At 42.5% G+C, this 11711-nt stretch overlaps 1 protein-coding gene across 2 annotated transcripts in view; it reads left to right on the top strand.

Moving 5' to 3' along the window:
- traf3ip2a (TRAF3 interacting protein 2a) overlaps positions 1 to 11711 on the top strand; it is an 88857-nt gene that overhangs the window by 11889 nt on the left and 65257 nt on the right. The gene's annotated exons all lie outside the window — the stretch shown is intronic.

Below are 11711 nucleotides of genomic sequence, written 5' to 3' on the forward strand. Positions count from 1 at the left end.
CAAACTCTAACCCCCGTCTGGTTATAAACATTTCGATGCTAGCTATTGGCCAAATCAAGGACAATGATGGTGGACTGTGTGCCAATTACTTTTCTGTTGACTTTTCCTTCCATCTGGGCTTCTGATATCCTGCAACGGTATTTATTCGTGTTACCACACAGATATCTGTTTGGGTTCACAATGCTACACTTCAGCTGAAGTTTACTATTTTGAATATTTGGTTATTTTTACACCATTTGAGCTAACAAAGCATTTGGTTAATTAGAGTCCAAACCACAGTTTCTCATCATGTCACCGCTGAGCTCCTTTTACAGAGAGCATATCACAAGAAGGATTGAAATGGTTCAGGAGACATTTTTCATTGCAATTAAATTAAATCAATGCACAGTCAATAGACTTAAATTAGTTTTCATTAATCAGCAAGAAAATCTGATTTCTTACCCCATTGTATAGAGCTTCGAGACAATGTAGCAAGTCTTAAAACATCACGTACTTCAGCCTGCCTACCTAACTGCTTGCTCTACCTGCATGTTAAACTTCTTGTGTTTCTTGTATGAAGATGCATAAATCTGTCAGAACATCATTTAAGAGTTCCACATCTGTTAAAAATATATTCTTTAATTTATTCTTCCAGCAAGATGACCCAGAGCACATTGAGGGGCTGACTGACATCGTCTAGCTCCTCCATCCTCCACTATTGTTCCAATAAATGAATAAACTTGTGTTTCTCCACACTTTTTTTATAATTTACTCAAGGGATGAGGGCGTCATTGGCAAAGGCAGCTTTTATTATCCCTGAGAAGATGGAGGCAATGAGCTGCCTTGTTGAACCACTGCATTCCTTGTGTGTATAACCAGCTTCCACCTTATTTTTTGCTGTCTGTACCCCTTTCCTGTCCCTCTGTATCCTTAGAGCTTACAGTGCCACCCAACTTGTAATAACTGCACATTTTGATATATCACATTCCCAACATTTAGACATTAACAATGATGGTAAATAGCTGCCATTCGGATCCTTGTAACACTCCACTAGTCACACCTGAAAATGCCCCACTTATTCCTGATCTAGGGTGGCATACTGGCCCAGTAGCTTGTGCTCCTGTCTCACAGCACTGGGGCCCTGTGTTCAGTTCTATCCTCAGGAGTATGCGCATTCTCCCTCTGTCTGCATGGGTTTGCTCTGGTTTCTTCCCACAGTCCAAAGCTTGTAGGTTAGGTGGATTGGCCATGCTTAAATTACCCATAGTGCCCAAGGATGTGCAGGTTAGGTGGATTGGCCATGCTTAAATTACCCATAGTGCCCAAGGATATGCAGGTTAGGTAGTTTGGCCATGTTTAAGTTACTAGGAGAAAGTGAGGACTTCAGATGCTGGAGATCAGAGCTGAAAATGTATTGCTGGAAAAGCGCAGCAGGTCAGGCAGCATCCAAGGAGCAGGAGAATCAACGTTTCGGGCATGAAGAAGGGCTGATGCCCGAAACCTCGATTCTCCTGCTCCTTGGATGCTGCCTGACCTGCTGCGCTTTTCCAGCAACACATTTTCAGCTCATGCTTAAGTTACCCATAGTGCCCAAGGATGTGCATGTTAGGTGGATTGGCCATGCTTAAGTTACCCATACTGTCAAAGAATGCGCAGGTTAGGTGAATTTGCCATGCTTAAGTTACCCATAGTGCCCAGGGCTGTGTAGGTTAGATGGATTGGCCATGCTTAAATTACCCACAATGCCCAAGGATGTGTAGGTTATGTGGATTAGCCGTGGGAAATGCAGGGTTACAAAGATTGCTCCTCAGAGAGTTGGTGCAGACCTGATGGGTTGAATGGCCTGCTTCCACACTGTAGAGATTCTACATTTGCTAACTATTATTAGCCTTTTACTTATTTCAGTCCTTTTCATGACCTGATCACATTTGAAACCAATGTCCATTTTACACACATTCTCCCTGGGAATGCACAGTAGATTTAGACAGGATATTTCCTCATGTGAGGCAATCTAGAATAAGAAGTCATAGTTTTAGGATAAGGGGTTGCAGGTTTTAAACAGAGATGAGGAGGAATTACTTCTCTCAAAAAGTGGTGAATCTTTGGAATTCACTCTCCCGCACTGCGATTGAGGCTGGGAGGTTGACTAAATTTAAGGAGGGGATAGATAGATTTTTAATGAAGGGTTATGGAGAGTGGGCAGGAAAATGGAATTGAGGCTGAGATGAGATCAGCCATGATTGTAATAAATGGGGGAACAGAGGCTGAATGCCCTACTCCTGCTCCTAGTTCTCACGTTCTCATGAATCACAAGACCATAAGACATAGGAGCAGAAATAAGACCATTCAGCCCATCAAGTCTGCTTCGCCATTCAGTCATGGCTGATAGGTTTCTCAACCCCATTCTCCCACTTTCTCCCTGTAACCCTTGATCCCCTTTACAATTGCGAACCTATCTATTTCCATCTTAAGTATACTCAATGACCTGGCCTCCATAGCCTTCTGTGGGAATGAATTCCATAGATTCGCCACTCTCTGGCTGAAGAAGTTTCTCCTTATTTCTGTTCTAAAATGTTAATTTTCTGTGTTTCTTGTATGAAGACACACAAATCTGTCAGAACATCATTTAAGAGTTCCACATCTTTTAAAAATATATTCTTTAATTTACTCCTCCAGCAAGGTGACCCAGAGCACATTGAGGGGCTGACTGACATAGACTGGCTCCTCCATCCTCCATTATTGTTCCAATAAGTGAATAAACTTGTCCACTTCACACTAGGGCTGTGCCCTCAGGTCCTAGTCTCTCCGACCAAAGAAAACACCTTCCCAAGGTCCACTCTGTCCAGGCCTTTCAGTATTCTGTAAGTTTCAATTAGATTCCCCCCTCATCCTTCTGAACACCATCTAGTACAGACCTAGAGCTCTCAAATGTTCCTCATACATTCAATATGAACCAATAGTGAGTTTTAACAAGAAGAGGCACTCGGATTAACAACACAATGACGTTAATTCCATGGTGACAATAGGTATATACTACATTTGTTTGTTTGGTATCATTACAAAGACTGTCAGGAACTGAAATGACCACAGCTGGAGTACAGTGTGTAATTCTGGTTGCTGTAGGAAGGACAGCAGAGGAGATTCACCAGAACGTTATGAAGAGAGGCTGAAAATGTTCAGGTTGTCTTTAGAGCAGAGAAGGTGAAGAGGGACCTGATTGATTAGATTAGATTAGATTAGATTAGATTACTTACAGTGTGGAAACAGGCCCTTCGGCCCAACAAGTCCACACCGCCCCGCCGAAGCGTAACCCACCCATACCCCTACATCTACATTTACCCCTTACCTAACACTATGGGCAATTTAACATGGCCAATTCACCTGACCTGCACATCTTTGGACTGTGGGAGGAAACCGGAGCACCCTGAGGAAACCCACGTAGACACGGGGAGAACGTGCAAACTCCACACAGTCAGTCGCCTGAGGCGGGAATTTGAGGTGTATACGATTGTGAAGGGCATGGAGACAGTGGATAGAAAGCAGCTATTACCTTCAATGAAGGGTCAGTAAGAGGGGGTTTCATTTAGGTGAAAGGCAGGAGGATTTAGAAGGGATTGGAGGAAGAGAGAGTGGTGGGATTTGGGAATGCACTGTCAGGGAGAGTAGTTGAAGCAGGAAATCTGACTACCTTTAATAGGTAGAGGGAATAGCACTTGCAAGATCACAGTGTACAAGGCTATGGGCCAAGTGCTGGAAATTGGGACAAATGAAGGTTTAGAGTAATTTTTGTCAGTGCAAATTCGACAGGCCAAAAAGCGTCTCCCTGTATGGATCTATAATTCTGGTGGTCCTGTTTATCTGCTGCCCTTATCCTTGTTGATGGAACAATTCATGGGTTTTGAAGGTGTTGTCAGAGGAGCCTTGGTGAGTAACTGCAGTACATCTTGTAGACAGTACACACAGCTGTCACTGTGTATCAGGGAATGAATGAATGGTCAAGGTGTTTCAGGGGGGCAAACAAGTGGGCCACTTTATCCTGGATGTGTTCTCAGGCATGGTTGGAGCTACACCCGTCCAGGGAATTGGAGAGCCTTCCATCACACTCCTAACTTGCGCCTTGGTGAACAGGCACTGGGACATCAGGAGATCTGTTACTCACCATAGAATTCCCAGTTTCTGACCTGCTCTTGTAACCTGTGTGCTATGGTTATCTGATGAGTCCTGTTGAGTTTTTGGTCATTGGTAACCTCCAGGATATTGTTAGTGGGGAATTCAGTGATGGTAATGCCACTGAATGTCAAGGGGTGGTGTTAGATTGTCTCTTGTTGGAGATAGTCATTGCCTGTGTACTGCTACTGCCTGGTGGTATCAGTCTGCTGGATGTCACCTCGGTCTTGCTGCACTCTTTCAATATCTTTCATAAAAGGTTTAAAGAATCTCTTGTTTTGCCACTCTTCCTGGTGCATTTTCCAGCCTTGAGGAATACAATGGTGAGAAATGGATAATGTGAAGACAATTTGGAATCTTCTTGGGAAGCGCAGACCCAAATTGCAGTTCAGAAAGCCCCACCTCCCACGACCTCTGAAAATACACTTTTCACTGTAGTCCTGTACTTCAGTACACGTGACAATAAAATCTAAATCTAAAATGGTACTCAGTCAATGGGAGATAGGAAGGGAACTCCTCAGCGGCGAAATGTGCACTGCACATCTATGAGGTTTGATAATCTGTTGTCTGATAGAGTGACCACTTCCTTTTCCACGAACTGTCACACACTCCCTTACAGTTCATGTATTCCATTCTCCCACCCCAGCCCCAGCCCCTGCCCAAAGCCCTCCCTCAGATGCTATCTCTGCAGTGCATTAACGGTAACTCTCACCTGGCACTGATCCAAACCACAATAGCCGCCATTTTCAGCACACGGTCTCCCACTGGTCATTCAGTTGAATTTGTTGCGGCTCTTGCAATTCTGCATTCTTCAGTTGTGGGCTGATAGTCACACAAGTAAAAGCAGTTGTTCATTGTTTACTGGAGCCTTCTAACCATTAGCCAGCAGTTCCCAGATAACAGTTTGAAACCACACGGGCTGCGTTCGTCAAGGCAATCAGGGCTCACATTCTGTGGGACAATGGTTATGTTACTGGGTTTCTAATCCAGACGTATGTGAGTTCAAATTCTGTGTGACAGTTTGAATATATCTGGAAATAAAAAGCTAGACTCAGTAAAAACAATCATTATGTCGCTGGATTGTCACAGAAAGCTCAACATTGGATTTGGCCATTTAGCCCTTCAAGCTAATCATGGCGGATCAGATTTTCACCTCGACTCCACTTTCCTGCATCTCCCTGATTAGACTTTCAGTCCCTTCGTAATCAGGAATCGACCTGTGTCTATCTTCAAAATATTTAAAGGTTCTGCATTCACTGGCCTTTGAGGAAGGGAATTCCAAAGACCCATAATCCTTTGAGAGAAAAGAGTAATTCGAAGTCTGTATTTTAAATGGACGACCCTTCTTTTTTCACTCTGACCCCTAGATCTAAAATCACTCACAAGAGGAAGCATAGTTTCAATGTCAACCCAGACCACCTCCTCAGGATCTGATATGTTTCAATTCAGTCATTTCTGAATCTTCTAAACTGCAGAGGATGTATAATCATAGGATCATACAATGCAGAACAGACCCTTTGGCCCATCAAGTCATATTTGCCTAGCCCGTGTGGCCATCCCTCATAAAATAATCATTCAAGACAGCTCAAATCTCAATTATTGCCCTCTGAGAAACAAGATGTCCCCTGTTACTGATCGGTCGATATATGTTTATGATTGAATGACATCTTTTGCCATTTTGGGAATCAAGGGTTACTTGGAAAAGACTGGAAATTGGAGGTGAAGAATGTCAGATCAGCCGTGATTCTACTGAAGGGTAGAACCGGTCTCAAGAGGCTGAATGGTCTATTCCTGTTCCTGTCTTTTATGGTCTCGTATTTGATGCAATCATATAACAGTAAGTGTAAAAGAGATGTTGTTTCACAGTAGGTATCAATCCCTGCCTCTGAATCTACATGATTAACCTCAGTGATGGAGGAAGTTATAGAAGTGATTAGAATAATCTCACCAGATACTCAGGGAAAGTCAGCACAGTTTGTTAAAACCACATTGTATTTTGAGGGTTTTGAGATGGATGTGGTTTACATGGACTTCCAAAAGGTGATTGGTGAAGTGCCAGGTGACAGGCCTGCCAAGGTGAAAGCCCGTGGAATGAAGTGGATGGCAGTAACATGGATCTGAATTGGCCAAATGTTAGACACGAGGCTCAGAAGAGTTTTCAAACTGGCTAAAATTAAACAGTAGGATTCCTGGGGTTCAGTGCTAAAACTGCTGTTTCTACTGTCTATATACCAATGATGTAGATTTTGGGGACGGACATAATTTCAAAATTGTGGGTGACCCAAGATTTAGAAGTGCAATGCAGCTTGAGGAGGATGGTGGTAAACTTAAAGAGAAGGAAGGCAGGCTGGCGGAATGAGTGACAATAGAAATTTAATTCAGATTTAAGCGCAAAGTGATACATTTTGGCTGGAAAAACAAATCAAATAAGGAGTACGATTCTAAAGAAGGTGCTGGAACACAAATCTGGGGGTCAAAGGTACACAAATCATTGAAGGACTGGTTGAGAAATTGGTACAAAAAGCCATTCATGATCCTGGATTTTATGAATATATAGAAGTTAGAATTTTCCCTTCCCTGGATATTTTGAGAAAAGGGGGAAAAATCGAGTAAATTTGCCTCAGAGAGAAACTCACCCTTTTCTAGCCACCTCTGCTACTGAGTGCTGGGAAAAAGGATCCATGACCAGCCTTCTCAACATGCCAATGATTAAGACCCTTATGTGGTCATTTAATGGCCATTTAAGGGTCTCATCTGATCAATCCTAAATCAACTGCTTCTCCAGTAGGCAAGAGGTTTCCAACTGGGAAACCGTGGCAACTTGCCTGCCCACTTGGGGTTGTGGGATGGGGAGGACTGCAATTCTCCAAATAGAACATAGGACCATGAGTAGGCCTCTCCAGCCTGTTCCACCCCTCAGTGAGGTCATGGCTGATCTCTGGCCCCACTCCCTATACCTGCCTTTGACACCTATCTCTTCAAACCTTTCTTGAACAAAAAGAGTTTTTTTCTCAGATTTGGAGCCAATTAGAGGCACAGGTGGTGAGAAAATAGGTGCAGTGTGAAAGCCCCCTCCCTGTCCTTGCCTCCGACCCTCCCTTATTATCCCTCCCTTATCCCTCACTGTGTGACCAGAAGAAAACAAAGAAGACTTGCCTCTTTGCCATTGGAAACTTTTTTATTTAGCAAACTAAGATGGAAGCTGTTTACCTATTCCCACCTCTCCAAATTCAATCTACACAAATCCCCTTGTGCATGTTGGCTTTTACCATTCTCCAACCATCGATTTTGAAGGCATCAAAATCAACTCTGTGCCTCTTGCTTTTGCACTGTCATTACACCATGAGCAGGTGAGTTATCTACAATTACCTAGCCACTGCTTATCCATCTATTCGTGTCATAGTAATCTACAGCACAGAGAAAGGCCATTTGGCCCATCCCATCCATGCCTGTCTAAAGCAACCACCTAACTATACCAATTCCATTTTCCAGTACTTGGCCCACAGCTGTGTATACCTTAGTATCAGAAGTGTATATCTAAATAGTATCATCGGTGCTGGGGAAAATATAAGCACTACAGCAATTAGGTGATAGTGGGGGGGGGGGGGGGGGGGGGGGGGGGGGTAGAAAAAAAGGGTAGAAAAAGAAAAATATATGTTACGAAAACGTTGCAGGTACTGAATTCCCGATTCTCACCAGCCTCTGGGTTAAAAGGTTTCTCCTCACATCTCCTCTAAACCTTCTGCCCCCCCACCTTAAATCTTTGTAGATCTAATGTAACAAATGGTCTCAATGATATTGCTATTTATGGGAGCTTGCTACGTATAGAATGACCGAGGTAAAAACTGCAGATGCTGGAAACCAGATTCTGGGTTAGTGGTGCTGGAAGAGCACAGCAGTTCAGGCAGCATCCAAGGAGCTTCGAAATCAACGTTTCAGGCAAAAGCCCTTCATCAGGAAGAATGACCGCTGAGTTTTCAGTGTTGGAACAGCGGCAGTATTACACAAATACTTCCCTGGCTGTTTGGTTGGTGTTTTCTTTTCATTGAGCCAGAGTCATTTCCTTGTATCTGAACTCTGTGCAGTACCAAGCTATTTTCTAATAGATGGTGCTTATTTCTCGGGACATGGGTTTGGGGGAGCAGGGGTGGCGTGGGGGTGGGAGTGGGAGTCAAAATAGGTGAGTGGTCATTCAGAGAGAGGGCACTGGAGCCAGATTATGTAGTCGTGGCCAAATTAAAAGCTGGTGGGTCATGTTGGGGGCATCTGTGTGCCAGCAATGGATGCTACTTTAGGTCAACTTATCCAAAGCATCAACTCAGCAACAACGTGGTACATTGCTTCAGGGAACAATTTTCATCTTTAGGTGAAGTCAAATCTAACTTGGTTTTCCTGTTCTGTCATTACTGTCCAAATTTCAGTCGTAAACAGCAACTTGATTAACTTGTTCAAGTTCAGTCATGCTCCTACTTACAATCCAAATCCTGATGTGTAAAGAAAGTTGGATGTTTTGTAAATTATTGATGGAATGACATTTGAAAGGGCAGAGAGAAAAAACCTTCAGAAAAGCTTCTTAAAGGCCTCGGGATGTGGGGTGATGCTGGACCTAGCTTTAGGGGGAGAAAAAAACAGGCAAATGGTAGATGTGGAGTGGGGGAACAGTTTGGTGATAGTGACCATAACTCAGTAAGATTTCAGATAGTCTTGGATCAGGGCAAAGATGAACCAGAAATGAAGGGGAGGGGTGTGTGATTTTAATAACATAAGACAAGATCTGACAACGTGGACTGTGTCAGGACAGCAGGAGATATTCAAAGGGGTAGTTGTGAGATTGTGGGATGAAAACATTTCGAAAGGTATCAACAAATCCAAGGAACCCTGGATGTCAAGAGATTTACAGTATTAGATAAGGAGAAAAAAAGGAAGCTTAAGATATATACCAAAGGCTCAAAACAGCAGATACCCTAGAGAAAGATAGAAAGTTCTGGAGGTTGCTTGAAAAAGAAATTAGGAGAGCAAAGAGGGGACATGAGAAAAGGTGAAAATAGAGAAAATTCCGAGGCACTTTGTAAGTATGTAAGGGACAAAAGAATGACCAGCAAGAGTAGGGCCCATTAAGAATCAAAGTAGCAGAGCTGAAAGACATAACTATGGTTTTAAATGAGTACACTGCATTTCTATTCTCTGTAGAGAAGGATGATGGAGATATTGAAAACAGGGAGGGAGATTGTGATATACTTGAATGAATGAGCATTGAGAGAGAGGAAGTATTAGTGGTTTTCACAGGCTTGAAATTGCCAGGCCAAATCCCCAGGCTCAGATGAGATGACTCCCAGGCTGTTGTGAGAGGCAAGGGAAGAGATTTCAGGGGCGCTGACATTAATTTTCAAGTCCTCTGTGGCCTCAGGAGAGGTGCCAGAGAACTGGAGAACAGATAATGTGGTACTATTAATGAAGAAGGGTAGAAGGGATAAACCAGAATACAATAGGCCAGTGAGTCTAACATCTGTGCTAGGGAAACTATTAGAAAAAATCCTGAGCAATTGAATTAATATGTGCTCTGAGACTAACCAATATATGGCTTTGTAAGATAGAGATCATATCTAAAAAAAATTGACTTAATTTTTTCGAGATGACAAGGTTTATAGATGACAGTAGTGAGCTTTTGTCATCTACATGGACTTCGCAAAGACTTTTAACAAGATTTAACATGGCAGACTGGTTAAGAAGCTAAGGGCACGTGGGATCAAGTACAGTTTGGCAAATTACATTCAAAATTGGCTTAGTGGCTGGAAGCAGAGGATGGTGGATATGTTTGTGACTGGATGCATGTGTCCAGTGGGGTACCACAGGATCCAGTTTGTTTTATGATGATTTTGTGGCTTTAGGAGTTGTATTTTGTCTTGGTTTCTTTCAGAGAGAGAGATTGAACAAGAGGTGAAGAACAGCCTGAAATAATGTAAACAGTTTGTGAGGCCTTGGGTTTTTATTAAAGTTGGAACAATAGAAGCAGCCTGGATGGGTGTGGCCAGCTCTCACTGATCAGGACTTCTGGGATTTCTTAAGCTTTTAGATTCAGCAGAGGCTGCTGGAGTTTTGAAGAAGCAGAAGATATTTTTCCCCTCTCTCGGTTACAGCTAGAAGCTGGGGTTTCTCTTCCTACTCTGGGCATTGCATATGAGAAAATCTGATTCTGAATTTGCGTTTTTGGATGTGTTTATGGGACATTCTTATATTCAAGCAGTTAATTAGTATTAACTACTGTCTCAATTGTTCTGTTAAGTTTTCCAGTAGAGTTATGCCATTCTAAGTTCTCCTATCTTGTATTTTAACTATAGTGTGTGAGTAAATTGTGTTTTGCTTGATGCCAGTAATTTCACCAATCGAATTGCATTTGGAACATGGAACTTTTACATTTGCCTTCCTCATTGTTGACTACCCCACCAATTTTGGTGTCATCCTCAGACTTACTAATCATGCCTCCTAAATTCTCATCCAAACCATTTGGTTAAAACACAAACCACAGTGGATTCCTGCTGGACACAGACCTCCAGTCTGAAAAGCAACCCTCCACCACCACCCTCTGTCTCCTATCATCAAGCCAATTTTGTATCCAATTGGCAAGCTCTCCCTGAATCCCATGTAATCTAACTTTACTAATTAGTCTACTTTACTAAAGTTATGTAGAAAATGTTCACATTCTGACCTCATCAATCGTTCTGGTTGCATCTTCAAAAAGACTCAGCCAAGTTTGGGAGATACAATTTCCCTTGCACAAAGCCATGCTGATTATCCCTAATCAGTCCTTGCTTCTCCAAATGCATGTAAATCCTACCTTTCAGAATTCCTTCCAATAACTTTCTCACCACTGATGTCAGGCTCATAGGTCTCTGGATCCCAGTCTTCTCCTACACCCTTTCTTAAATAACAGTCCAACATTAGCCACCCTCCAGTCCACTGGTACCTCACTTGTGGCTGTAGATGATACAAGTATCTCCACTAGGGGCAGTGCAATTTCTTCTCTAACTTCCCATAATGTCCTGGGATACACTTGATGAAGATCACTTGAGATTTATCTATCATTATGTTTTTTCAAGCTCTCCAGCACTTCTGTAATGTGGACTGTTTTCAAGATATCAATATTTATTTCCCTAAGTTCCCTAGCCTCCATTTCTTTCTCCCCTGCAAAAACTGACACGAAATATTTGTTCAGTATCTCTCCCATCTCCTATGATTCCATACATCCCTCGTTAATCTTTAAGAGGTCCTATTCTCCCTCCAATTGCTCTTTTGCTCTTAACGTACTTGTAGAATCTCTTTGCATTATCCTTAACCTTACCTGCCAGTGCTATCTCATAGCCCCTTTTTAAAATGCTCTATCTATTATATTTATATTGATGTCACCCACTGTTTAATATATTCTTCTGAGGCAAATTTGACAACAATAAATTCCACTCATCTAACTTAGTCAAATGTTCAAAGATCTTTCACTGGAGCATTATCACATAAAATTTCATACCACTCTATACAAAGAGGTTGTAAACTGGGTGATGGAAGGCTCTGTT

This window comes from Chiloscyllium punctatum, chromosome 3 (assembly GCF_047496795.1).
Source record: "Chiloscyllium punctatum isolate Juve2018m chromosome 3, sChiPun1.3, whole genome shotgun sequence".
NCBI lineage: Eukaryota > Metazoa > Chordata > Chondrichthyes > Orectolobiformes > Hemiscylliidae > Chiloscyllium > Chiloscyllium punctatum.